Genomic DNA, 27532 nt, shown 5'->3' with positions numbered 1-27532 from the left:
ACTCCTCTGGTGCGCCCACGGTTCGGGAGGTCGCGCCCCCGCACTCCATGGGAACCGTCAGACCTTCCCATGGGAAGACGAGACGACCGATGGCCCCAACCCAGAACGCCCCTCCCTTTAGAGCCTCAGTCCGCCTAACCACACTGCCCTCACCCTCTCACCCCGCCTCTCTCCCCTGTCTCACCACCACCTTTCACCCCAGATAGGCCATCGCTCCCTCTAAGCCACAGGAGTCGGGAAGGTACCTCTCCTGGAGACCCGTGGCCGTGGTCGTCCCCTGATAAAGAGACAGTCTATTCGCGGGCCGGGCATGCCACCTCCCTCCCAGCCTCTCAAATGCTACCCCTCCTCTCCCCTCACCTCTCCCACCGTCCTCCTCTCCTCACTCCTCCATACGTGCTTCCCCCCTACTCCCCTGCGCCTGTCCCCGGACCCCTACTCTGACTCTACGCCCAGGACCCCCTATGGCCTATTCAGAACAGTTCGTTCCCTCCTCCCCAATGCTGCAGGGGGCGCCCAGAACCAAAACCCTCCGTAATGGCCATTCACCTCTCTCTCCTCGCTTGTCACCGTATGCCCAACAGGTACCGGAGTACGCCAGCCTTCCTCTCCCATGCTCCAGGGGCGCTCCAGAACCAACAGCTACGTAACGCCTCTTTCACCTCCCCACTACAACAGCCTATGTCGCCCTATGCTCAGGATATGGGGGTTATGAAGATCCTATGATGCCTTCCTCCCCCATGCCCAGGGGGCGCTCCAGAACCAACAGCTACGTAACGCCTCTCTTTCACCTCCCACTACAACAGCCTATGTCGCCCATGCCCAGATATGGGGTTAGAAGATCCCATGATGCCTTCCTCCCATGCTCCAGGGGCGCTCCCAGAACCAACAGCCACGCAATGCCTTCATACTCACACCGTTACAACAACCCATGTCCTCCCTATGGATCTATGGGCGGGCACGAGAACCTCTACCCCTTCCTCCCCGATGCTAGGCAATGCTCTTCAGAACCAGGCGCCACGCGAGCCCATTGGAAGCCTGCATTACAGCGTCGTGGGAACCCGCACGGTCCAGTGGTGACCCAATACGACTACCACTCCGAGCCCGGCCCTCCTCTGCTCCACAATGCCCCTGCAGAACGCCAACATGAGGAACGCCCTTGGAACCCCGACGCCCAGCCGAGGGGGCAAACCCTTCGGACCCGTTGTCCCTGACTACTACGGAGCGTTGCAGAACCCAGATGCAACAGATGGTTCAATCCCTGGCTGGCCTCCTTCGCTCCGTTCCCCCCACGGACCGCCACAACCTGAGCCCCGGTTCAACCCCTCCAGAACCACAGAGTCCATGGGACGACGTCACAGATCCACCGAACCTAGCGGCGGCTCATGAACCCGGCGCTAAAGACGGCATCGTACACCTTACCGGACGGTACCATCGCTTATCGGACTCCCAGCAGCAGAAGAACTGAACCTCTCGCGGCATTATCGAACTCTTACTCAAATCAGCGTCGTATACTCTACCAGACGGTACCATTATCATAGACCCCAGGAACCGGGTCTCACCGCTCCGGCCGCCGCCCAGAACCCAGCGATGATGAACGCTTCCCATACACTCTGCCGGACTTGAACCATTAGAGACCTCAATGCTCCCATCTCCTAACCTGTCTTCCATTAAACAACCCTCACCTGAAATCAGCCTCGTGATACGCTCCCAGACGGTTCAATTATCATCGACCCCAGGAAACCCAGATCTCCGAACCTCCTGGCGGCGTTATCCAACCCGTACCTGAAGACGATCTCCTACGAGCTCCCAGACGGTTCTATAATCATCGACCCGCTGAAACCCACCTCGCCCCCAATCTGTCCTCGGCGCTCCTGAACCCGGGGCGATGCGGAATGCCAGCTACGCCCTAGAAGGAACTGTGATCACCGATCCCAACGCTCCGATCTCTCCGAACCTTTCTTCCGCATTGATGAACCCACACCTGAAGTCAGCCTCCTACACGCTACCGGACGGTTCTATCATCATCGACCCACGGAAACCCCGGTCCCCGAACCTGCTGGCAGCTCTTCAGAACCCGTATCTGAAGTCAGTATCTTACGAACTGCCTGATGGAAGTGTCATCATCGATCCTCGCAAGCCTCGCGGGCCAGACCTGTCGGGAGCCCTGTCAGGCGCCCTGTCGCAGAACCAGGACCTGATTAATCAGAAACGGTACCGACTTGGGGACGGAGCCCTTGTGATCCCCTGGGCAAAAGCCCCGCCTCGGGCGCCGCCTGATGAACCAGAACATGAGGAAGGTCAGTTACTGTTTCCTGTCTGTCACTGTTTACTTGATGCCAATGACAACTTCCTCAATAACTGTTTCTTGTTTCAGTGACTGTTCCTGTGTGTCAATGACTGTTTCCTGTTTCAGTGACTGTTTCCTGTGTGTAAGTGACTGTTTCCTGTTTGCCAGTTACTGTTTCCTGTGTGCCAATGGTTGTTTCCTGTAAGTCAGTGGCTGTTTCCTGTCTGCCAGTGACTGTTTCCTTTTGCCCGTATCTGTTTACCTGTGTTTCAGCGACTGTTTCCTTTTCTCCTACAGGTGGACTATCGTCTAGGTGACAGCGGGCGCTGTCCGTCCGGCCCACCAACCCCAGGCTCTCTGAGGCGTTGCAGGAGAACCGGATCTCCTGAACCCAAACCGGCACCGGCTGCCGGAACGCAATATGCTGATGCGGAAGTTTGGGAACCGTACCTGGACGAGGCCCTGCAGGACACGCAACACCTTCGTCATGCATCGTACAGGTTGGTTACCAGGCTGCAGGTAGAACTCTTTACGGTTCCAGGTCAAACACTGTAAGTTTACCTTTTTTAACAAAGCGTCATTTGAGGGCTCTTCGTTGAGCGAAAAGCTTTTACCTGGAACCGAAACGGCTTCTCCAACAGAGATAGCAGAAGAACTCTTTAGGGTTCTGGGTTCTGTTTCTAAGAGTGTAGAGCACCCAGCTGTAATTTAAGTATGTCGTATCCCTGTTATCTTGAAGTAAATACAGTTCCTCTTCTTCTTTTTTTTCCAGACTGCCCCCGGGGCTTCAGGGGCAGGATAACCGTTACGCTGTGGTTCCGCCGTACGGGCCGCGATCTGGCCACTGGGCTGGCAACGCACGCTCCGGCCAGGAGGGGGATGATGTCTGGGCCTCCGAGAGGGTTCTACCGCACGGAACCGTGCAGAACCTCACCAAGTGGTCCATGTACCGCGAGGTCATGGAGTCGGAGGGCATCACTCCCGCAGCACCGGGAAAACTGGAGGGAATGGGGGAACCGGACTGGACCCCTAATAGAGAGGGGGAACCCAACAGCTGGTACGAGAAGGTAGGACAACCTCTACTCAACATTCTTACCTTAATTCTTGGTCTGACAAACATCGCTGTAGCTCTGAAACCTGTAACCACAGATGCGGAAGGGAGATATCGGTAGATTGGAGATGCATCCAATGCAAAAAAAACAGATGTCTCTACATTAAACTGACTGGTTCTCCCCTAGTCTTAGCTGGCTCTGGTTCTCCCCTAGTCTTAGCTGGCTCTTGCTCTCCCCTAGTCTTACCTGGCTCTGGTTCTCCCTAGTCTTAGCTGGCTCTGGTTCTCCCTAGTCTTAGCTGGCTCTGGTTCTCCCCTAGTCTTAGCTGGCTCTGGTTCTCCCCTAGTCTTACCTGGCTCTTGCTCTCCCCTAGTCTTACCTGGCTCTTGATCTCCCCTAGTCTTACCTGGCTCTGGACCCATAGGGTTAGGATCCGTAGGGATAGGACCCATAGGGTTTAAGATCCATAGGGTTACGATCCTTATGGTTAGGATCCATAGGGCTAGGATCCATAGGGTTAGGATCCATAGGGTTAGGATCAATAGGGTTAGGACCCATAGGGTTAGGACCCATAGGGTTACGGTTAGGATCCATAGGGTTAGGGTTAGGACCCATAGGGTTAGGATCCATAGGGTTAGGGTTAGGACCCATAGGGTTAGGATCCATAGGGTTAGGGTTAGGATCCATAGGGTTAGGATCCATAGGGTTAGGACCCATAGGGTTAGGGTTAGGACCCATAGGGTTGGGATCCATAGGGTTAGGGACCCATAGGGTTATGATCCATAGGGTTAGGGATAGGACCCATAGGGTTAGGATCCATAGGGTTAGGACCCATATGGTTAGGACCCATAGGCTTAGGGATAGGACCCATAGGGTTAGGATCCATAGGGTTAGGATCCACAGGACCCTGGTCAACAGTAATGAACAAAAGATGTGGTCAGTGTGAATGAGAGTCAATGCTAAGACATTGTACAATAATCTTCCACTGAGTGACTGTGTTTGTGTCCGGAGGAGATTTAACAGATTGACCTCTGAGGTTAAATCCTTATCGTAAGAGTAGGGGTGTTAACCCCGGTGTCCTGGCTAAATTCCCAAATTGGCCCTCAAACCATCACGGTCACCTAACAATCCCCAGTTTACAATTGGATCATTCATCCCCCTCCTCTCCCCTCCTCTGTAACTATTCCCTAGGTCGTTGCTGCAAATGAGAACCTGTTCTCGGTCAACTTACCTGGTAAAATAACGGATCAATAAATTAACAGTTACAGAGACAACCTTACAACACAGAGCATTGAGTACCACAGGGTCTAACAGAGTTAACCTGACAACACAGAGCATTGGGGTACCACAGGGTCTAACAGAGTTAACCTGACAACACAGAGCATTGAGTACCACAGGTTCTAACAGAGTTAACCTGACAACACAGAGCATTGAGTACCACAGGGTCTAACAGACTTAAACTGACAACACAGAGCATTGAGTACCACAGGGTCTAACAGAGTTAACCTGACAACACAGAGCATTGAGTACCACAGGGTCTAACAGAGTTAACCTGACAACACAGAGCATTGAGTACCACAGGGTCTAACAGAGTTAACCTGACAACACAGAGCATTGAGTACCACAGGGTCTAACAGAGTTAACCTGACAACACAGAGCATTGAGTACCACAGGGTCTAACAGAGTTAACCTGACAACACAGAGCATTGAGTACCACAGGGTCTAACAGAGTTAACCTGACAACACAGAGCATTGAGTACCAAGGGTCTAAACAGAGTTAACCTGACAACACAGAGCATTGAGTACCACAGGGTCTAACAGAGTTAACCTGACAACACAGAGCATTGAGTACCACAGGGTCTAACAGAGTTAACCTGACAACACAGAGCATTGAGTACCACAGGGTAACCCTGACAACACAGAGCATTGAGTACCACAGGGTAACAGAGTTAACCTGACAACACAGAGCATTGAGTACCACAGGGTCTAACAGAGTTAACCTGACAACACAGAGCATTGAGTACCACAGGGTCTAACAGAGTTAACCTGACAACACAGAGCATTGAGTACTGACACAACACAGAGCATTGAGTACCACAGGGTCTAACAGAGTTAACCTGACAACACAGAGCATTGAGTACCACAGGGTCTAACAGACTTAAACTGACAACACAGAGCATTGGGGTACCACAGGGTCTAACAGAGTTAACCTGACAACACAGAGCATTGAGTACCACAGGGTCTAACAGAGTTAACCTGACAACACAGAGCATTGAGTACCACAGGGTCTAACAGAGTTAACCTGACAACACAGAGCATTGAGTACCACAGGGTCTAACAGAGTTAACCTGACAACACAGAGCATTGAGTACCACAGGGTCTAACAGAGTTAACCTGACAACACAGAGCATTGAGTACCACAGGGTCTAACAGAGTTAACCTGACAACACAGAGCATTAGTACCTGAGTTAACCTGAAACACAGAGCATTGAGTACCACAGGGTCTAACAGAGTTAACCTGACAACACAGAGCATTGAGTACCACAGGGTCTAACAGAGTTAACCTGACAACACAGAGCATTGAGTACCACAGGTCTAACAGAGTTAACCTGACAACACAGAGCATTGAGTACCACAACACAGAGCATTGAGTACTACAGGGTTAACAGAGTTAACCTGACAACACAGAGCATTGAGTACCACAGGGTCTTAGAGTTAACCTGACAACACAGAGCATTGAGTACCACAGGGTCTAACAGAGTTAACCTGACAACACAGAGCATTGAGTACCACAGGGTCTAACAGAGTTAACCTGACAACACAGAGCATTGAGTACCACAGGGAGTTAACCTGACAACACAGAGCATTGGGGTACTAAACAGAGTTAACCTGACAACACAGAGCATTGGGGTACCACAGGTCTTTTTATTTATTTTTTTATTTCACCTTTATTTAACCTGAACAAGTTCAACAATTGCACAAGATAAAGCATTGAGTTACACATGGAGTAAAACAAACATACAGTCAATAATACAGTAAAAAAAAAACAAGTCTATATACAATGTGAGCAAATTAGGTGAGAAGGGAGGTAAAGGCAAAAAGGCCATGGTGGCAAAGTAAATACAACAAGTAAAACAGAATGGTAGTATTGCATTGTAGAAATAAAAATAATGGGGTACAAAATAAATAAATAAATTAAATACAGTTAGGAAAGAGGTAGTTGTTTGGGCTAAATTATAGGTGGGCTATGTACAGGTGCAGTAATCTGTAAGATGCTCTGACAGTTGGTGCTTAAAGCTGAGGGAGATAAGTGTTTCCAACAGTCATTGGCAGCAGAGAACTGGAAGGAGAGGCGGCCAAAGAAAGAATTAACAGAGTTAACCTGACAACACCACCAACTACCCAGAGACAGACAGACAGACAGACAGACAGACAGACAGACAGACAGACAGACAGACAGACAGACAGACAGACAGACAGACAGACAGACAGACAGACAGACAGACAGACAGACAGACAGACAGACAGACAGACAGACAGACAGACAGACAGACAGACAGACAGACAGACAGACAGTAGGATTGTAGCGTCCCAGCTCGCCAACAGCCAGTGAAAGTGCGCCAAATTGAAAACAACTACAATCTTTTAATTAAAATTCCTCACAATTATTTCACATCATTTTAAAGATAACATTTTTTGTTAATCCAGCCACGGTGTCTGATTTCAAAGATGCACCACTGATTTCGAAAGCACCACAAACGATTATGTTAGGTCACCACCAACCGCCTGTCATTGGAGTTCTGTTATACTCACAGACATCATTCAAACAGTTTTATAAACTTCAGTGTTATCGATCCAATACTAATAATAATATCCATATATTAGCATCTGGGACAGAGTAGCAGGCAGTTTACTCTGGGCACCTTATTCATCCAAGCTACTCAATACTGCCCCCATGTCACCAAGCAGATTTGTTAACTAGAATGTGTGTGTGTGTGTGTGTGTGTGTACAGATCTACTCCATCAGGTGTATCCCCACGGTGCCTCACAGGGTGAAGCCTTGGGCGTACGGCATGGAAGACATGACACAGATGGAGTAAGAACACTACTTCCTGTGTGTCAGCAACTACATCCTGTGTGTCAGCAACTATTTCCTGTGTGTCAGCAACTATTTCCTGTGTGTCAGCAACTACTTCCTGTGTGTCAGCAACTACATCCTGTGTGTCAGCAACTATTTCCTGTGTCAGTAACTCCTGTGTGTCAGCAACTACATCCTGTGTGTCAGCAACTATTTCCTGTGTCAGTAACTCCTGTGTGTCAGCAACTACATCCTGTGTGTCAGCAACTATTTCCTGTGTCAGTAACTCCTGTGTGTCAGCAATTACTTCCTGTGTGTCAGCAACTACTTCCTGTGTGTTCAGCAACTACATCCTGTGTGTCAGCAACTATTTCCTGTGTGTCAGCAACTACTTCCTGTGTGTCAGCAACTACATCCTGTGTGTCAGCAACTACATCCTGTGTGTCAGCAACTATTTCCTGTGTCAGTAACTCCTGTGTGTCAGCAACTACTTCCTGTGTGTCAGCAACTACATCCTGTGTGTCAGCAACTACTTCCTGTGTGTCAGTAACTCCTGTGTGTCAGCAACTACATCCTGTGTGTCAGCAACTAAGTGTGTCAGCAACTACATCCTGTGTGTCAGCAACTACATCCTGTGTGTCAGCAACTACATCCTGTGTGTCAGCAACTACATCCTGTGTGTCAGCAACTACATCCTGTGTGTCAGCAACTAAGTGTGTCAGCAACTACATCCTGTGTGTCAGCAACTACATCCTGTGTGTCAGCAACTACATCCTGTGTGTCAGCAACTACTTCCTGCATATCAGTGACTACTTCCTGTGTCAGTAACTACTTCCGGTATGTCAGTAATTACATGTGTGTCAGTACATCTTGTGTGTCAGTAACCGCTACCTGTGTGTCAGTAATTACTTCCTGTGTGTCAGCAACTACTTCCTGCATATCAGTGACTACTTCCTGTGTGTCAGTAACTACTTCCGGTATGTCAGTAATTACATGTGTGTCAGTACATCTTGTGTGTCAGTAACCGCTACCTGTGTGTCAGTAATTACTTCCTGTGTGTCAGCAACTACTTCCTGCATATCAGTGACTACTTCCTGTGTGTCAGTAACTACTTCCGGTATGTCAGTAATTACATGTGTGTCAGTACATCTTGTGTGTCAGTAACCGCTGCCTGTGTGTCAGTAATTACTTATGGTGTGTCAGTTACTGTTTCCTGTCTGTCAGTAACATCTTCCTGTGTGTCGGTGACTACGTTATGTGGGCCAGTCACTACTTCCTGTGTGTCTGTAACTACTTCCGGTGGATCAGTTCCTGTTTCCTGTGTGTCAGTAACTGTTTCCGGTGTGCCTGTGACTACTTCCTGTGTGTCTATAACTGTTTCCGGTGTGCCTGTGACTACTTCCTGTGTGTCTATAACTGTTTCCGGTGTGCCTGTGACTACTTCCTGTGTGTCAGTAACTACTTCCTGTGTGTCTATAACTGTTTCCGGTGTGCCTGTGACTACTTCCTGTGTGTATATAACTGTTTCCGGTGTGCCTGTGACTACTTCCTGTGTGTATATAACTGTTTCCGGTGTGCCTGTGACTACTTCCTGTGTGTCTATAACTGTTTCCGGTGTGCCTGTGACTACTTCCTGTGTGTCAGTAACTACTTCCTGTGTGTCTATAACTGTTTCCGGTGTGCCTGTGACTACTTCCTGTGTGTCTATAACTGTTTCCGGTGTGCCTGTGACTACTTCCTGTGTGTCTATAACTGTTTCCTGTGTGCCTGTGACTACTTCCTGTGTGTCTATAACTGTTTCCGGTGTGCCTGTGACTACTTCCTGTGTGTCTATAACTGTTTCCTGTGTGTCTGTAACTACTTCCGATGGATCAGTTCCTGTTTCCCGTGTGTCAGTAACTACTTCCTGTGTGTCTATAACTGTTTCCGGTGTGCCTGTGACTACTTCCTGTGTGTCTATAACTGTTTCCGGTGTGTCTGTGACTACTTCCTGTGTGTCTATAACTGTTTCCGGTGTGCCTGTGACTACTTCCTGTGTGTTTTGCAGGGAGCTGAATGAGACCACAGTGCTGATGAACCTGAAGAAGCGTTACGACCAGGAACTCGTATATGTAAGAACTCAACTCGTACATTGTACTCACTCATATACTCTCGTACTGTCATTATAAACATTTAGGAGCTTATAGTTGAACATCATTAGTCAAATAAATAAATAAATAAATAAATAATATGCAAAACAGTATTTAGTCAGCCACCAATTGTGCAAGTTCTCCCACTTAAAAAGATGAGAGAGGCCTGTAATTTTCAGCATAGGTACACTTCAACTATGACAGACAAAATGAGAAAGAAAAATCCAGAAAATCACATTGTAGGATTTTTAATGAATTTATTTGCAAATTATGGTGGAAAATAAGTATTTTGGTCAATAACAAAAGTTTATCTCAATACTTTGTTATATATACCCTTTGTTGGCAATGACAGAGGTCAAACGTTTTCTGTAAGTCTTATCAAGGTTTTCACACACTGTTGCTGGTATTTTGGCCCATTCCTCCATGCAGATCTCCTCTAGAGTAGTGATGTTTTGGGGCTGTAGCTGGGCAACACGGACTTTCAACTCCCTCCAAAGATTTTCTATGGGTTTGAGATCTGGAGACTGGCTAGGCCACTCCAGGACCTTGAATTGCTTCTTTCGAAGCCACTCCTTCGTTGCCCAGCGGTGTGTTTGGGATCATTGTCATGCTGAAAGACCCAGCCACGTTTCATCTTCAATGCCCTTGCTGATGGAAGGAGGTTTTCACTCAAAATCTCACGATACATGGCCCCATTCATTCTTTCCTTTACACGGATCAGTCGTCCTGGTCCCTTTGCAGAAAAACAGCCCCAAAGCATGATGTTTCCACCCCCATGCTTCACAGTAGGTATGGTGTTCTTTGGATGCAACTCAGCATTCTTTGTCCTTCAAACACGGCGAGTTGAGTTTTTACCAAAAAGTTATATTTTGGTTTCATCTGACCATATGACATTCTCCCAATCTTCTTCTGGATCATCCAAATGCTCTCTAGCACAATTCAGACGAGCCTGGACATGTACTGGCTTAAGCAGGGGGACACGTCTGGCACTGCAGGATTTGAGTCCCTGGCGGCGTAGTGTGTTACTGATGGTAGGCTTTGTAGACATATATAGGTAGTATCCTGGTCAACATGTATCTCTCTGTCTCTAGACATATATAGGTAGTATCCTGGTCTCGGTGAACCCTCTAGACATATATAGGTAGTATCCTGGTCTCAGTGAACCCTCTAGTCATATATAGGTAGTATCCTGGTCAACATGTACCTCTCTGTCTCTAGACATATATAGGTAGTATCCTGGTCAACATGTACCTCTCTGTCTCTAGACATATATAGGTAGTATCCTGGTCAACATGTATCTCTCTGTCTCTAGTCATATATAGGTAGTATCCTGGTCTCAGTGAACCCTCTAGACATATATAGGTAGTATCCTGGTCAACATGTACCTCTCTGTCTCTAGTCATATATAGGTAGTATCCTGGTCTCGATGAACCCTCTAGTCATATATAGGTAGTATCCTGGTCAACATGTATCTCTCTGTCTCTAGACATATATAGGTAGTATCCTGGTCAACATGTACCTCTCTGTCTCTAGACATATATAGGTAGTATCCTGGTCTCGGTGAACCCTCTAGTCATATATAGGTAGTATCCTGGTCAACATGTATCTCTCTGTCTCTAGTCATATATAGGTAGTATCCTGGTCTCGGTGAACCCTCTAGACATATATAGGTAGTATCCTGGTCAACATGTATCTCTCTGTCTCTAGTCATATATAGGTAGTATCCTGGTCAACATGTACCTCTCTGTCTCTAGACATATATAGGTAGTATCCTGGTCTCAGTGAACCCTCTAGTCATATATAGGTAGTATCCTGGTCAACATGTATCTCTCTGTCTCTAGACATATATAGGTAGTATCCTGGTCAACATGTATCTCTCTGTCTCTAGACATATATAGGTAGTATCCTGGTCAACATGTACCTCTCTGTCTCTAGACATATATAGGTAGTATCCTGGTCAACATGTACCTCTCTGTCTCTAGTCATATATAGGTAGTATCCTGGTCAACATGTATCCCTCTGTCTCTAGTCATATATAGGTAGTATCCTGGTCAACATGTATCCCTCTGTCTCTAGTCATATATAGGTAGTATCCTGGTCTCGGTGAACCCCTATAAGATGTTCAACATGTACGGGACTGACGTGGTGCTGCAGTATGAAGGACGCGGAATAGCAGACAACCCTCCGTAAGACACGCTGACTCTGTGTGTGTGTGTGTGTGTATGTGTGTGTATGTGTGAGTGAGTGAGTGAGTGAGTCAGTGAGTGAGTGAGTGAGTGAGTGAGTGAGTGAGTGAGTGAGTGAGTGAGTGAGTGAGTGAGTGAGTGTGTGTGTGAGTGAGTGAGTGAGTGAGTGAGTGAGTGAGTGAGTGAGTGAGTGAGTGAGTGAGTGAGTGAGTGAGTAGTGAGTGAGTGTGTGTGTGTGTGTCTCTAGACATATATAGGTGTATCCTGGTCAACATGTATTCTCATCTGTGTGTGTGAGGTTGGTGTTGCTATTGCTATGATTGTCCTGACATATTACATCTAGTATCCAGAGAACACACACACTTCACAACTCACACACAGACACACACACACCTGTCACAGACACACACCACACACACACTTCACATGCACACACTTCACAACTACACACAGTAACACACAGTAAGTAACAGGAGAGGGGAGAGCCTGTGTGAGTGGATAGGATGACGCTCTGCTGTACTGAGTCACATGTAACCCCTGACTCTACCTGGGGTAGACTAGTGGTTAAAGTGTGGGCGGCAGGTAGTCTAGTGGTTAGAGTGTAGGTGGAGCAGATAGAGTAGTGGTTAGAGTGTAGGGGCGGCAGGTAGACTAGTTGTTAGAGTGTAGAGGAGGCAGGTAGACTAGTGGTTAGAGTATGGGGGTGGCAAGTAGACTAGTGGTTAGAGTGTAGGGGCGGCAGGTAGACTAGTGGTTAGAGTGTAGGGGGAGCAGATAGAGTAGTGGTTAGAGTGTAGGGGCGGCAGGTAGTCTAGTGGTTAGAGTGTAGGGGCGGCAGGTAGTCTAGTGGTTAGAGTGTAGGGGCGGCAGGTAGCCTAGTGGTTAGAGTGTAGAGGAGGCAGGTAGCCTAGTGGTTAGAGTGTAGGGGCGGCAGGTAGTCTAGTGGTTAGAGTGTAGGGGCGGCAGGTCTCATTATGAATGGTTCAGTACCAGGTCAGTCTCAGTATGAATGGTTCAGCACCCGGTCAGTCTCAGGATGAATGGTTCAGTACCAGGTCAGTCTCAGGATAAATGGTTCAGTACCCGGTCAGTCTCAGTATGAATGGTTCAGTACCCGGTCAGTCTCAGTATGAATGGTTCAGTACCCGGTCAGTCTCATTATGAATGGTTCTGTACCAGGTCAGTCTCAGGATGAATGGTTCACTACCCGGTCAGTCTCAGTATGAATGGTTCAGTACCGGGTCAGTCTCATTATGAATGGTTCAGTACCTGGTCAGTCTCAGGATGAATGGTTCAGTACCGGGTCAGTCTCAGTATGAATGGTTCAGTACGCAGTCAGTCTCAGTATGAATGGTTCAGTACCCGGTCAGTCTTATAGATGAATGGTTCAGTACCCGGTCAGTCTCAGGATGACTGGTTCAGTACCCAGTCAGTCTCAGGATGAATGGTTCAGTACCCGGTCAGTCTCAGGATAAATGGTTCAGTACCAGGTCAGTCTCAGTATGAATGGTTCAGTACCCGGTCAGTCTCAGTATGAATGGTTCAGTACCCGGTCAGTCTCAGTATGAATGGTTCAGTACCCGGTCAGTCTCAGTATGAATGGTTCAGTACCCGGTCAGTCTCAGGATGAATGGTTCAGTACCAGGTCAGTCTCAGGATAAATGGTTCAGTACCCGGTCAGTCTCAGTATGAATGGTTCAGTACCCGGTCAGTCTCAGTATGAATGGTTCAGTACCCGGTCAGTCTCATTATGAATGGTTCTGTACCAGGTCAGTCTCAGTATGAATGGTTCAGCACCCGGTCAGTCTCAGTATGAATGGTTCAGTACCCGGTCAATCTCAGTATGAATGGTTCAGTACCTGGTCAGTCTCAGTATGAATGGTTCAGTACCTGGTCAGTCTCAGTATGAATGGTTCAGTACCCGGTCAGTCTCAGTGTGAATGGTTCAGTACCAGGTCAGTCTCAGTATGAATGGTTCAGTACCCGGTCAGTCTCAGTATGAATGGTTCAGTACCCGGTCAGTCTCAGTATGAATGGTTCAGCACCCGGTCAGTCTCAGGATGAATGGTTCAGTACCCGGTCAGTCTCAGTATGAATGGTTCAGTACCAGGTCAGTCTCAGTATGAATGGTTCAGTACCCGGTCAGTCTCAGGATGAATGGTTCAGTACCCGGTCAGTCTCAGTATGAATGGTTCAGTACCCGGTCAGTCTCAGGATGAATGGTTCAGTACCCGGTCAGTCTCAGGATGAATGGTTCAGTACCCGGTCAGTCTCAGTATGAATGGTTCAGTACCCGGTCAGTCTCAGGATGAATGGTTCAGTACCCGGTCAGTCTCAGGATGAATGGTTCAGTACCCGGTCAGTCTCAGTATGAATGGTTCAGCACCCGGTCAGTCTTATAGATGTGTTCTCTCTTTGTTCTTCTCTCCCAGGCATCTGTTTTCCATCGCCAGTGTTTCCTACACCACCATGATGGATGCTAAACACAACCAGTGCATCATCATCAGGTACAAGTCAACGTAATGTTGTGATCATGTTGTGTTCAGGCTGTGATAATGCTGTGATAATGTCGTGATAACGAGGTGACAATGATGTGATACGGTTGTGATAATGTTTTGCCAAGGCAATGATAATGCTGTGATAATGGTGTGCTAAGGCTGTGATAATGGTGTGTTAAGGCTGTGATAATGGTGTGTTAAGACCGTAATAATGGTGTGTTAAGGCCGTAATAATGGTGTGTTAAGACCGTAATAATGGTGTGTTAAGGCCGTAATAATGGTGTGTTAAGGATGTGATAATGGTGTGATAAGGCTGTGATAATGGTGTGTTAAGGCTGTGATAATGTTGTGTTAATGATGTGATAATGTTGTGTTAAGACCGTGATAATGGTGTGATAAGGATGTGACAATGTTGTGTTAAGGATGTGACAATGTTGTGTTAAGGATGTGACAATGTTGTGTTAAGGATGTGACAATGTTGTGTTAAGGATGTGACAATGTTGTGTTAAGGATGTGACAATGTTGTGTTAAGGATGTGACAATGTTGTGTTAAGGATGTGACAATGTTGTGTTAAGGATGTGACAATGTTGTGTTAAGGATGTGATAATGTTGTGTTAAGGATGTGATAATGGTGTGCTAGTGTTGTATTAAGACTGTGATAATGGTGTGACAATGTTGTGTTAAGGATGTGATAATGGTGTGATAGTGTTGTGTTAAGACTGTGATAATGGTGTGACAATGTTGTGTTAAGGTTGTGATAATGGTGTGTTAAGACTGTGATAATGATGTGACAATGTTGTGATAAGGTTGTGATAATGGTGTGTTAAGACTGTGATAATGATGTGACAATGTTGTGATAAGGCTGTGATAATGTTGGTACATTATGGATATAGGAATACTGGAATATCACAGATAATGTGTTGTAGTGGGGATAATGTAACTGTAGACAGTACCTTCAGAATGGATTCACACCCCTTGGCTTTTTACACGTTTTGTTACAGTCTGAATTTATAATTAAGATTTTTTTTTAGGTCACTGACCTACAAACCCAACTACATAATGTCAAAGTGGAATCATGTTTTTCAAAATATTTAACCAACGAAAAATGAAATGCTTTAAATGTGTTGAGTCAATAAGTGTTTGTTATGTCAAGCCTAAATAAGTTCAGGAGTACAAATATGCTGGTAATTCTAATGAACTTCTCCTCTGCAGCAGAGGTAACTCTGGGTCTTCCTTTCCTGTGTCGGTCCTCATGAGAGCCAGTTTCATCATAGTGCTTGATAGTTTTTGCAACTGCACTTGAAGAAACTTTCAAAGTTCTTGAAATTGTCCTTATTGACTGACCTTCATGTCTTCAAGTAATGATGGACTGTCGTTTTTCTTTGCTTATTTGAGCTGTTCTTGCCATAATACGGACTTGGTGTTTTACCAAATAGAGCTCATTTCTGTATTCCACCCCTACAACATAACTGACTGGCTCAAAAACATTAAGAAGGAAATAAATTCCACATATGAACTTTTAACAAGGCACACCTATTAATTGTAATGCATTCCAGGTGACTACCTCGTGAAGTTGGTTGAGAGAATGCCAAGAGTGTGCAAAGCTGTCATCAAGGCAAAGGTTGGCTATTTGAAGAATCTCAAATATAAAATATATTCTGATTTGTTTAACTTCAGGATCGGTGTCCAAGACGGTTGAGCTAACGTAGGCTAATGTGATTAGCCTGAGGTTGTAAGTAACAACATTTCCCAGGACATAGACATGTCTGATATTGGTAGAAAGCTTACATTCTTGTTAATCTAACTGCACTGTCCAATTTACAGTCGCTATTACAGTGAAATAATACCATGCTATTGTTTGAGGAAAGTGCTCAGTTATGAACTTGAAAATTATTGAAAAAAAACAATTAGGCACATTTGGGCTGTCCTGATACAACATTTTTAATAGATATGCAATGGCTCATTGGATCAGTCTAAAAATTTGCGCATGCAGTGCTGCCATCTAGTGGCCAAAGTCGAAATTGTGCCTGGGCTGGAATAATACATTATGGCCTTTCTCTTGCATTTCAAAGACAATGGTACAAATGAGTTTTTTTAAATTTAAAATGATCTTTTACTAGATCTAATGTGTTATATTCTCCTACATTCACATTTCCTCAAACTTCAAAGTGTTTTCTTTCAAATGGTATCAATAATATGCATATCCCTGCTTCAGTTCCTGAGCTATAGACAGTTAGATTTGGTTATGTCATTTTATTTTTTTATTTTTTAAAGGGTCCGATCCTTTAAAAGAGATTTACTACATGATTCCGCAATTTACGCTACTACCATGTATTTTCCTGTTATTTCATAGTTTTGATGTTTCACTATTATTCTACAATGTGAAAATATATTTTTTTAAATAAAGAGAAAACCTTGAATGATGTTCTAAAACGTTTGACAGGTAGTTTATACAATAATAAACATCTCTGTACCCCACACATACAATTATCTGTAAGGTCCCTCAGTCGAAGCAGTGCATTTCAAACACAGATTCAACCACAAAGACCAGGGAGGTTTTCCAATGCCTCGTAAAGAAGGGCACCTATTGGTAGATGGGTAAGAAAAACAAAAAAAATATTGAATATCCCTTTGAGCATGGTAAAGTTATTAATTTACACTTTGGATGGTGTATCAATACACCCAGTCACTACAAAGGTGCAGGCGTCCTTCCTAACTCAGTTGCCGGAAGGGAAGGAAACCGCTCAGGGATTTTCATCATGAGGCCAATAGTGATTTTCAAACATTTTGAGTTTAATGGCTGTGTGGATCAACAACATTGTAGTTACTCCACAAAACTAACCTAAAATACAGAGTGAAAATAAGCAACAACATACATTTATATTCAATACATTTGCTAAAATATCTAGAAAACATGTATTCGCTTTGTCATTATTATTGTGTGTAGATGGATGATGGTGATAAAAAAAATACATACATTTAATTTAATGTTGGTTTAATGTTGGTTTAATGTTGGTTTAATGTTGGTTTAATGTTGATATGGTTTAATGTTGGTTTAATGTTGGTTTAATGTTGGTTTAATGTTGATATGGTTTAATGTTGATATGGTTTAATGTTGGTTTAATGTTGGTTTAATGTTGATATGGTTTAATGTTGGTTTAATGTTGGTTTAATGTTGGTTTAATGTTGGTTTAATGTTGATATGGTTTAATGTTGGTTTAATGTTGATATGGTTTAATGTTGATATGGTTTAATGTTGGTTTAATGTTGGTTTAATGTTGATATGGTTTAATGTTGGTTTAATGTTGATATGGTTTAATGTTGGTTTAATGTTGGTTTAATGTTGATATGGTTTAATGTTGGTTTAATGTTGGTTTAATGTTGATATGGTTTAATGTTGGTTTAATGTTGGTTTAATGTTGGTTTAATGTTGATATGGTTTAATGTTGGTTTAATGTTGGTTTAATGTTGGTTTAATGTTGATATGGTTTAATGTTGGTTTAATGTTGGTTTAATGTTGGTTTAATGTTAATATGGTTTAATGTTGGTTTAATGTTGGTTTAATGTTGGTTTAATGTTGATATGGTTTAATGTTGGTTTAATGTTGTTATGGTTTAATGTTGGTTTAATGTTGGTTTAATGTTGGTTTAATGTTGATATGGTTTAATGTTGGTTTAATGTTGGTTTAATGTTGGTTTAATGTTGATATGGTTTAATGTTGGTTTAATGTTGGTTTAATGTTGATATGGTTTAATGTTGGTTTAATGTTGGTTTAATGTTGATATGGTTTAATGTTGGTTTAATGTTGGTTTAATGTTGATATGGTTTAATGTTGGTTTAATGTTGGTTTAATGTTGATATGGTTTAATGTTGGTTTAATGTTGGTTTAATTGATTGGTTTAATGTTGGTTTAATGTTGGTTTAATGTTGATATGGTTTAATGTTGGTTTAATGTTGGTTTAATGTTGGTTTAATGTTGATATGGTTTAATGTTGGTTTAATGTTTGTTTAATGTTGATATGGTTTAATGTTGGTTTAATGTTGAATGTTGATATGGTTTAATGTTGGTTTAATGTTGGTTTAATGTTGATATGGTTTAATGTTGGTTTAATGTTGGTTTAATGTGTTTAATGTTGATATGGTTTAATGTTGGTTTAATGTTGGTTTAATGTTGATATGGTTTAATGTTGGTTTAATGTTGGTTTAATGTTGATATGGTTTAATGTTGGTTTAATGTTGGTTTAATGTTGATTTAATGTTGATATGGTTTAAATACATACATTTAATCCATTTTTGAAGTCAGGCTGTAACACAACTAAATGTGGAATCAAGTGAAGGGATATGAATACTTTTTGAAGGTACTGTGGATAATGTACTGTGGATAATGTACTGCTACTGGGAGTGACCATACTGATAAGGCACTGTGGATAATGTACTGCTACTGGGAGTGATCATACTGATAAGGCTCTGTGGATAATGTACTGCTACTGGGAGTGACCATACTGATAAGGCACTGTGGATAATGTACTGCTACTGGGAGTGACGATACTGATAATGCACTGTGGATAATGTACTGCTACTGGGAGTGACGATACTGATAATGCACTGTGGATAATGTACTGCTACTGGGAGTGACGATACTGATAAGGCACTGTGGATAATGTACTGCTACTGGGAGTGACCATACTGATAAGGCACTGTGGATAATGTACTGCTACTGGGAGTGACCATACTGATAAGGCACTGTGGATAATGTACTGCTACTGGGAGTGACAATACTGATAAGGCACTGTGGATAATGTACTGCTACTGGGAGTGACCATACTGATAAGGCACTGTGGATAATGTACTGCTACTGGGAGTGACCATACTGATAAGGCACTGTGGATAATGTACTGTGGATAATGTACTGCTACTGGGAGTGACCATACTGATAAGGCACTGTGGATAATGTACTGCTACTGGGAGTGACGATACTGATAATGCACTGTGGATAATGTACTGCTACTGGGAGTGACCATACTGATAAGGCACTGTGGATAATGTACTGCTACTGGGAGTGACCATACTGATAAGGCACTGTGGATAATGTACTGCTACTGGGAGTGACAATACTGATAAGGCAATGTGGATAATGTACTGCTACTGGGAGTGACCATACTGATAAGGCACTGTGGATAATGCACTGTGGATAATGTACTGTGGATAATGTACTGCTACTGGGAGTGACGATGCTGATAAGGCACTGTGGATAATGTACTGCTACTGGGAGTGACCATACTGATAAGGCACTGTGGATAATGTTTTCAATGGGAAGACTGATAAGGCACTGTTGGATAATGGTTTAATGTTGCTACTGGGAGTGACGATACTGATAAGGCACTGTGGATAATGTACTGCTACTGGGAGTGACCATACTGATAAGGCACTGTGGATAATGCACTGTGGATAATGTACTGTGGATAATGTACTGCTACTGGGAAGATACTGATAAGGCACTGTTGATAATGTACTGCTGACTGGGAGTGACCATACTGATAAGGCACTGTGGATAATGTTTTCTGTGGATAATGTACTGCTGACTGGGAGTGACGATACTGATAAGGCAATGTGGATAATGTACTGCTACTGGGAGTGACTGATACTGATAATGGCACTGTGGATAATGTACTGTGGATAATGTACTGCTGATGGGAGTGACCATACTGATAAGGCACTGTGGATAATGTTTTGCTATGGGAGACTGACATGTTGATAATGCACTGTGGATAATGTACTGCTACTGGGAGTGACGATACTGATAATGCACTGTGGATAATGTACTGCTACTGGGAGTGACGATACTGATAATGCACTGTGGATAATGTTGATACTGGGAGTGACGATAACGTTGATAATACTGTGGATAATGTTTTAATGGGAGTGACCATACTGATAATGGTTTGTGGATAATGGTACTGTTATATGGGAGTGATAACTGATAAGGCACTGTGGATAATGTACTGCTACTGGGAATGTGACAATGTTGATAAGGCACTGTGGATAATGTTTACTGCTACTGGGAGTTGACCATACTGATAAGGCACTGTGGATAATGTTGATAATGGTTTTGAATGTTGGAGTTTAATACTGATAAGGTTTAATGTGGATAATGTACTGTGGATAATGTACTGCTGCTGGGAGTGACCATACTGATAAGGCACTGTGGATAATGGTTTAATGTTGCTACTGGGAGTGACGATACTGATAATGCATGTGGATAATGTTGCTACTGGGAGTGACCATACTGATAAGGCACTGTGGATAATGTTGCTAATGGGAGTGAATGTTGATAAGGCACTGTGGATAATGTTTACTGCTACTGGGAGTGAATGTTGATAAGGCAATGTGGATAATGGTTTAATGTTGAGTTTACCATACTGATAAGGCACTGTGGATAATGGTTTAATGTGGATAATGTACTGTGGATAATGTTGCTACTGGGAGTAATGTTGATAAGGCACTGTGGATAATGTACTGCTAATGGGAGTTGACCATACTGATAAGGTTTACTGTGGATAATGTAACTGGTTTACCATGTTGATAAGGCAATGTGGATAATGTGCTGCTACTGGGAGTGGTTTAATACTGATAAGGCAATGTTGATAATGGTGTAATGTTGATAGTGACCATATTGATAAGGCACTGTGGATAATGGTTTAATGTTGATAATGTTTAATGGATAGTGACGATTGATAAGGTGTGGATAATGGTTTGCTACTGGTTTAATGACCATTGATAAGGCACTGTGGATAATGTTTTGATGTTGATAATGTTTAATGTTGATACGATACTGATAAGGTTTTAATGTGGATAATGTACTGTTATAATGGTTTAATGTGACAAATGTTGATAAGGCACTGTGGATAATGTATAACTGGTAATGGGAATGTGACCATACTGATAAGGTTTAATGTTGATAATGGTTTAATGTTGATAATGGTTTAATGTGGATAATGTTGATGCTTTACTGGGAGTGACCATACTGATAATGGTTTAATGTTGTTAACGCTTGTTGATAATGGTTTAATTTGATTCATTTGGGTTCATGTTGATTGGTTTAATGTTGATTGTTTGATATTGGTTGATAGTCTTGAATGTTGTTGGTTTAATATTGATAATGGTTTAATGTTGGTTTTAAGACTGATCATGTTGATAATGGTTTGATGTTGATATGGTTTAATGTTGATAATGGTTTAATGTTGGTTTGATGTTGATATGGTTTAATGTTGATAATGGTTTAATGTTGATAATGGTTTAATGTTGTTTTAACGTCAATGTTGATAATGGTTTAATGTTGATAATGGTTTAATGTTGATAATGGTTTAATGTTGATATGGTTTAATGTTGATAATGGTTTAATGTTGATAATGGTTTAATGTTGATAATGGTTTAATGTTGATAATGGTTTAATGTTGATATGGTTTAATGTTGATAATGGTTTAATGTTGATATGGTTTAATGTTGATAATGGTTTAATGTTGGTTTAATGTTGATAATGGTTTAATGTTGATATGGTTTAATGTTGATAATGGTTTAATGTTGATATGGTTTAATGTTGATATGGTTTAATGTTGGTTTAATGTTGATATGGTTTAATGTTGATATGGTTTAATGTTGGTTTAATGTTGATATGGTTTAATGTTGATATGGTTTAATGTTGGTTTAATGTTGATATGGTTTAATGTTGATAATGGTTTAATGTTGATATGGTTTAATGTTGATATGGTTTAATGTTGATCATGGTTGAATATTGATAATGGTTTAATGTTGATATGGTTTAATGTTGGTTTAATGTTGATATGGTTTAATGTTGATAATGGTTTAATGTTGATAATGGTTTAATGTTGATAATGGTTTAATGTTGATACTGGTTTAATGTTGATAATATGTTTCAGTGGGGAGAGCAGGTCAGGGAAGACTGATATTGATTATGATTTAATGTGATTCAGTAGGTTTAGAACGGGTTAATGGTTTAATTTGATAATGATTTAATGTATTTTAATGAGGAGAACGGTTTAATGTTGTATATTGATTTAATGATGATAATGGTTTCAGTTGGGGAATGAGCGGTTTAATGTTGATAATGGTAATATTGATAATGATGCTAATGTATTTTAATGGGGATAGCGGTTTAATGTTGGAAGACTTTAATGTTGATATGGTTTAAATGGTTGATAATGGTTTAATGTTGATACAGTTTAATACATCACAAACGCAAATTACATAGCAGGTTTAATGTTGGTTTAATGTTGATAATGGTTTAATGTTACACAACAGGTAAATGTTGATATTACACAACAGGTAAACACAACATTTTAATGTTGATAATGGTTTAATGTTGATAACATTTAATGTTGCAGGTTTAATGTTGACAACAGGTTTAATGTTGAAATGGTTTAATGTTGGTTTAATGTTGATATGGTTTAATGTTGAACAGGTTTAACACAACAGGTAAACCCATACAGGTAATGTTGACATTACACAACAGGTTTAAACACAACATTGATACAACAGGTTTAAATACAACATTGACACAGCAGGTAAACACAACGTTATGGTTTAATGTTGACACAACAGGTAAACACAACATTACACAACAGGTTGACACAACATTAATGTTGATAGCAGGTTTAATGTTGGTTTACAACAGGTAAACATAACAGGTAAACACAACATTACACAACAGGTAAACACAATGTTACACAACAGGTGAACACAACATTACATAACAGGTAAACACAACATTACACAACAGGTAAACACAACATTACACAGCAGGTAAACACAACAGTACACAGCAGGTAAACACAACATTACACAACAGGTAAACACAACAGGTAAACACAACAGGTAATGTTTACAACATTAATGTTGGTTTAACACAACATGTAAACATAAACATTACACAACAGGTAAACACAACAGGTAAACACAACATTACACAACAGGTAAACACAGCAGGTAAACACAACATTACACAGCAGGTAAACACAACAGGTAAACACAACATTACACAACAGGTAAACACAACAGGTAAACACAACATTACACAGCAGGTGAACACAACATTACACAACAGGTAAACACAACATTACACAACAGGTAAACACAACATTACACAACAGCTAAACACAACAGGTAAACACAACATTACACAACAGGTAAACACAACATTACACAACAGGTAAACACAACAGGTAAACACAACATTACACAACAGGTAAACACAACATTACATAACAGGTAAACACAACATTACACAGCAGGTAAACACAACATTACACAGCAGGTAAACACAACATTACACAACAGGTAAACACAACATTACACAACAGGTAAACACAACAGGTAAACACAACATTATACAACAGGTAAACACAACAGGTAAACACAACATTACACAACAGGTAAACACAACATTACACAACAATAAAACACAACAGGTGAACACAACATTACACAACAGGTAAACACAACAGGTAAACACAACATTACACAAAAGGTAAACACAACAGGTAAACACAACAGGTAAACACAACATTACACAACAGGGAAACACAACATTACACAACAGGTAAACACAACAGGTAAACACAACAGGTAAACACAACAGGTAAACACAACATTACACAACAGGTAAACACAACATTACACAACAGGTAAACACAACAGGTAAACACAACATTACACAACAGGTAAACACAACAGGTAAACACAACATTACACAGCAGGTAAACACAACAGGTAAACACAACATTACACAACAGGTAAACACAACATTACACAGCAGGTAAACACAACATTACACAACAGGTAAACACAACATTACACAACAGGTAAACACAACAGGTAAACACAACATTACACAACAGGTAAACACAACAGGTAAACACAACAGGTAAACACAACATTACACAACAGGTAAACACAACATTACACAACAGGTAAACACAACATTACACAGCAGGTAAACACAACATTACACAACAGGTAAACACAACAGGTAAACACAACATTACACAACAGGTAAACACAACATTACACAACAGGTAAACACAACAGGTAAACACAACATTACACAACAGCTAAACACAACAGGTAAACACAACAGGTAAACACAACATTACACAACAGGTAAACACAACATTACACAGCAGGTAAACACAACATTACACAGCAGGTAAACACAACATTACACAACAGGTAAACACAACAGGTAAACACAACATTATACAACAGGTAAACACAACAGGTAAACACAACATTACACAACAGGTAAACACAACATTACACAACAATAAAACACAACAGGTGAACACAACATTACACAACAGGTAAACACAACAGGTAAACACAACAGGTAAACACAACATTACACAACAGGGAAACACAACAGGTAAACACAACATTACACAACAGGGAAACACAACATTACACAACAGGTAAACACAACATTACACAACAGGTAAACACAACAGGTAAACACAACATTACACAACAGGTAAACACAACAGGTAAACACAACAGGTAAACACAACATTACACAACAGGTAAACACAACATTACACAACAGGTAAACACAACAGGTAAACACAACATTACACAACAGGTAAACACAACAGGTAAACACAACAGGTAAACACAACAGGTAAACACAACATTACACAGCAGGTAAACACAACAGGTAAACACAGCAGGTAAACACAACATTACACAGCAGGTGTACATGTAAACATACTGACCATAACTTCCTGTTATTACCCTAACTGTTATCTCTCTCTCTCTCTCCCTCCGCCTCTGACACCCCCCCAGATTGAGGTAATGAGTCTGTAGCTTTTGTTGTGGTTGTTGGTTGTTGTTCCCCTTAGTAACTACTGTTAGCAACCCTAGTAACTACTCTTGGTAACTGATTGGTTGTCACGGTAACAGATCCTGGAGGCCACGCCCCTGTTGGAATCCTTTGGGAATGCCAAAACGGTCCGGAATGACAACTCTAGCCGCTTCGGGAAATATGTGGAGATATTTCTGGAGGAGTGAGTACTGCGCTTACATTAGTACGTTGCCAATCAGTCAATCAGCCAATCAGGTAGAAGCATTACAACACCTATAAACCTAGAGAGGAACCAGGCTATGAGGAGTGAGTAGTGTATTCACATTACAACACCTATAAACCTAGAGAGGAACCAGGCTATGAGGAGTGAGTAGTGTATTTACATTACAACACCTATAAACCTAGAGAGGAACCAGGCTATGAGGAGTGAGTAGTGTATTTACATTACAACACCTATAAACCTAGAGGGGAACCAGGCTATGAGGAGTGAGTAGTGTATTCACATTACAACACCTATAAACCTAGAGAGGAACCAGGCTATGAGGAGTGAGTAGTGTATTTACATTACAACACCTATAAACCTAGAGAGGAACCAGGCTATGAGGAGTGAGTAGTGTATTTACATTACATCACCTATAAACCTAGAGAGGAACCAGGCTATGAGGAGGAGTAGTGTATTCACATTGTCAACACCTATTACCAACCTAGAGGGGAACCAGGCTATGAGGAGTGAGTTGTATTTACATTACAACACCTATAAACCTAGAGGGGAACCAGGCTATGAGGAGTGAGTAGTGTATTTACATTACAACACCTATAAACCTAGAGAGGAACCAGGCTATGAGGAGTGAGTAGTGTATTCACATTACAACACCTATAAACCCTAGATAGGAACCAGGCTATGAGGAGTGAGTAGTGTACTTACATTACAACACCTATAAACCTAGAGGGGAACCAGGCTATGAGGAGTGAGTAGTGTATTCACATTACATCACCTATAAACCTAGAGAGGAACCAGGCTATGAGGAGTGAGTAGTGTATTCACATTACAACACCTATAAACCCTAGAGAGGAACCAGGCTATGAGGAGTGAGTAGTGTATTTGTTACATCACCTATGTAGAGAGGAACCAGGCTATGAGGAGTGAGTAGTGTATTTGTTGCAACACCTATAAACCTGAGAGGAACCAGGCTATGAGGAGTGAGTGTGTATTTACATTGAATCACCTATAAAACCTGAGAGTCCGACCAGTCTATGAGGAGTGAGTAGTGTATTCACATTACAACACCTATAAACCCTAGAGGGAACCAGGCTAGAGGGCCAGTGAGCTAGTGAGTTGTTGACATTACATCACCTATGAACCCTAGAGGGCCAGGCTATGAGCTCAGTGAGTAGTGATTCACATTACAACACCTATAAACCTGAGAGGAACCAGGCTGATGAGGAGTCAGTAGTGTTTTACGTTAATTTGTTACCAGCAGTCAATCAGTCAATCAAATGTATTCATGAGAGGGCCAGCTTATATCAGTGAGTTGTTGAGGGGAGACTCTGTTGTTGGTGGAGAGGGCCCCTGTTAGCTCAGTGAGTTGTTGATACCCCAGCTGTTACCAGTGAGTTGTCTGATACCCTAGTTAGGGCCACTGTAGCTCAGTGAGTTGTTGATAAGGAGAGGGCCAGCTGTAGCTCAGTGAGTTGCTGAGGTGAGGAGAGGGCCAGCTGTAGCTCAGTGAGTTGTTGATGGAGAGGGCCACGTGCTCAGTGAGTTTTGATTAGGAGATCCAGCTGTAGCTCAGTCCAGCCCAATGACTAAGGAGAGGGCCAGCTGTAGCTCAATGAGTTACCACCAACCAGCTGTGGTCAGTGAGTTGTTGTTAGAGGGCCAGCTGTAGCTCAGTGAGTGTTGAACAGGGCGAGGGCCAGCTGTAGCTCAGTGAGTTGTTGATGACGTTGGACAGGTAGCTCAGTGAGTTGTTGATAAGACACGGTGTCGAGCTGAACTCCCATAATGCTCAGTCATACGTGACTTATTAATGAGTTGTTGATAACACTGAGAGACAAGCTGAACTCAGTGAGTTGTTGATAAGTGTGTGTGTGCTCAGTGTAGTGTGAGTTGTTGATAAGGAGAGGGCCAGCTGTGTGTTTCAGTGAGTTGTTGTGTGGAGAGTGCCCCTGTCTCTCAGTGAGTTGTTGATGGAGAGGGTGCTGTGCGTGCAGTGAGTTGTTGAGGTGCGTGCTGCGTCAGTGAGTTGTTGATAAGGAGAGGGCCAGCTGTAGCTCAGTGAGTTGTTGATGGAGTGGGCCAGCTGTAGCTCAGTGAGTTGTTGATAAGGAGAGGGCCATAACATCTCAGTGATCTGATGGAGAAGTCCAGCTGTAGCTCAGTGAGTTGTTGAGGTGAGGGCCAGCTGTACACACACACAGACCA

The 27532-nt window shown here is 42.6% G+C and overlaps 1 pseudogene; it reads left to right on the top strand.

The window, feature by feature from the left end:
- Window positions 1-47: 47 nt before the first annotated feature.
- LOC135569033 (uncharacterized) overlaps window positions 48-27532 on the top strand; it is a 66234-nt pseudogene continuing 38749 nt past the window's right edge.

Source organism: Oncorhynchus nerka, unplaced genomic scaffold (genome assembly GCF_034236695.1).
Source record: "Oncorhynchus nerka isolate Pitt River unplaced genomic scaffold, Oner_Uvic_2.0 unplaced_scaffold_1255, whole genome shotgun sequence".
In the NCBI taxonomy this organism is placed as follows: Eukaryota; Metazoa; Chordata; class Actinopteri; order Salmoniformes; family Salmonidae; genus Oncorhynchus; species Oncorhynchus nerka.
Note: the sequence above shows the minus strand (reverse complement) of the source record. Positions and strands in the feature narration are given on the sequence as shown.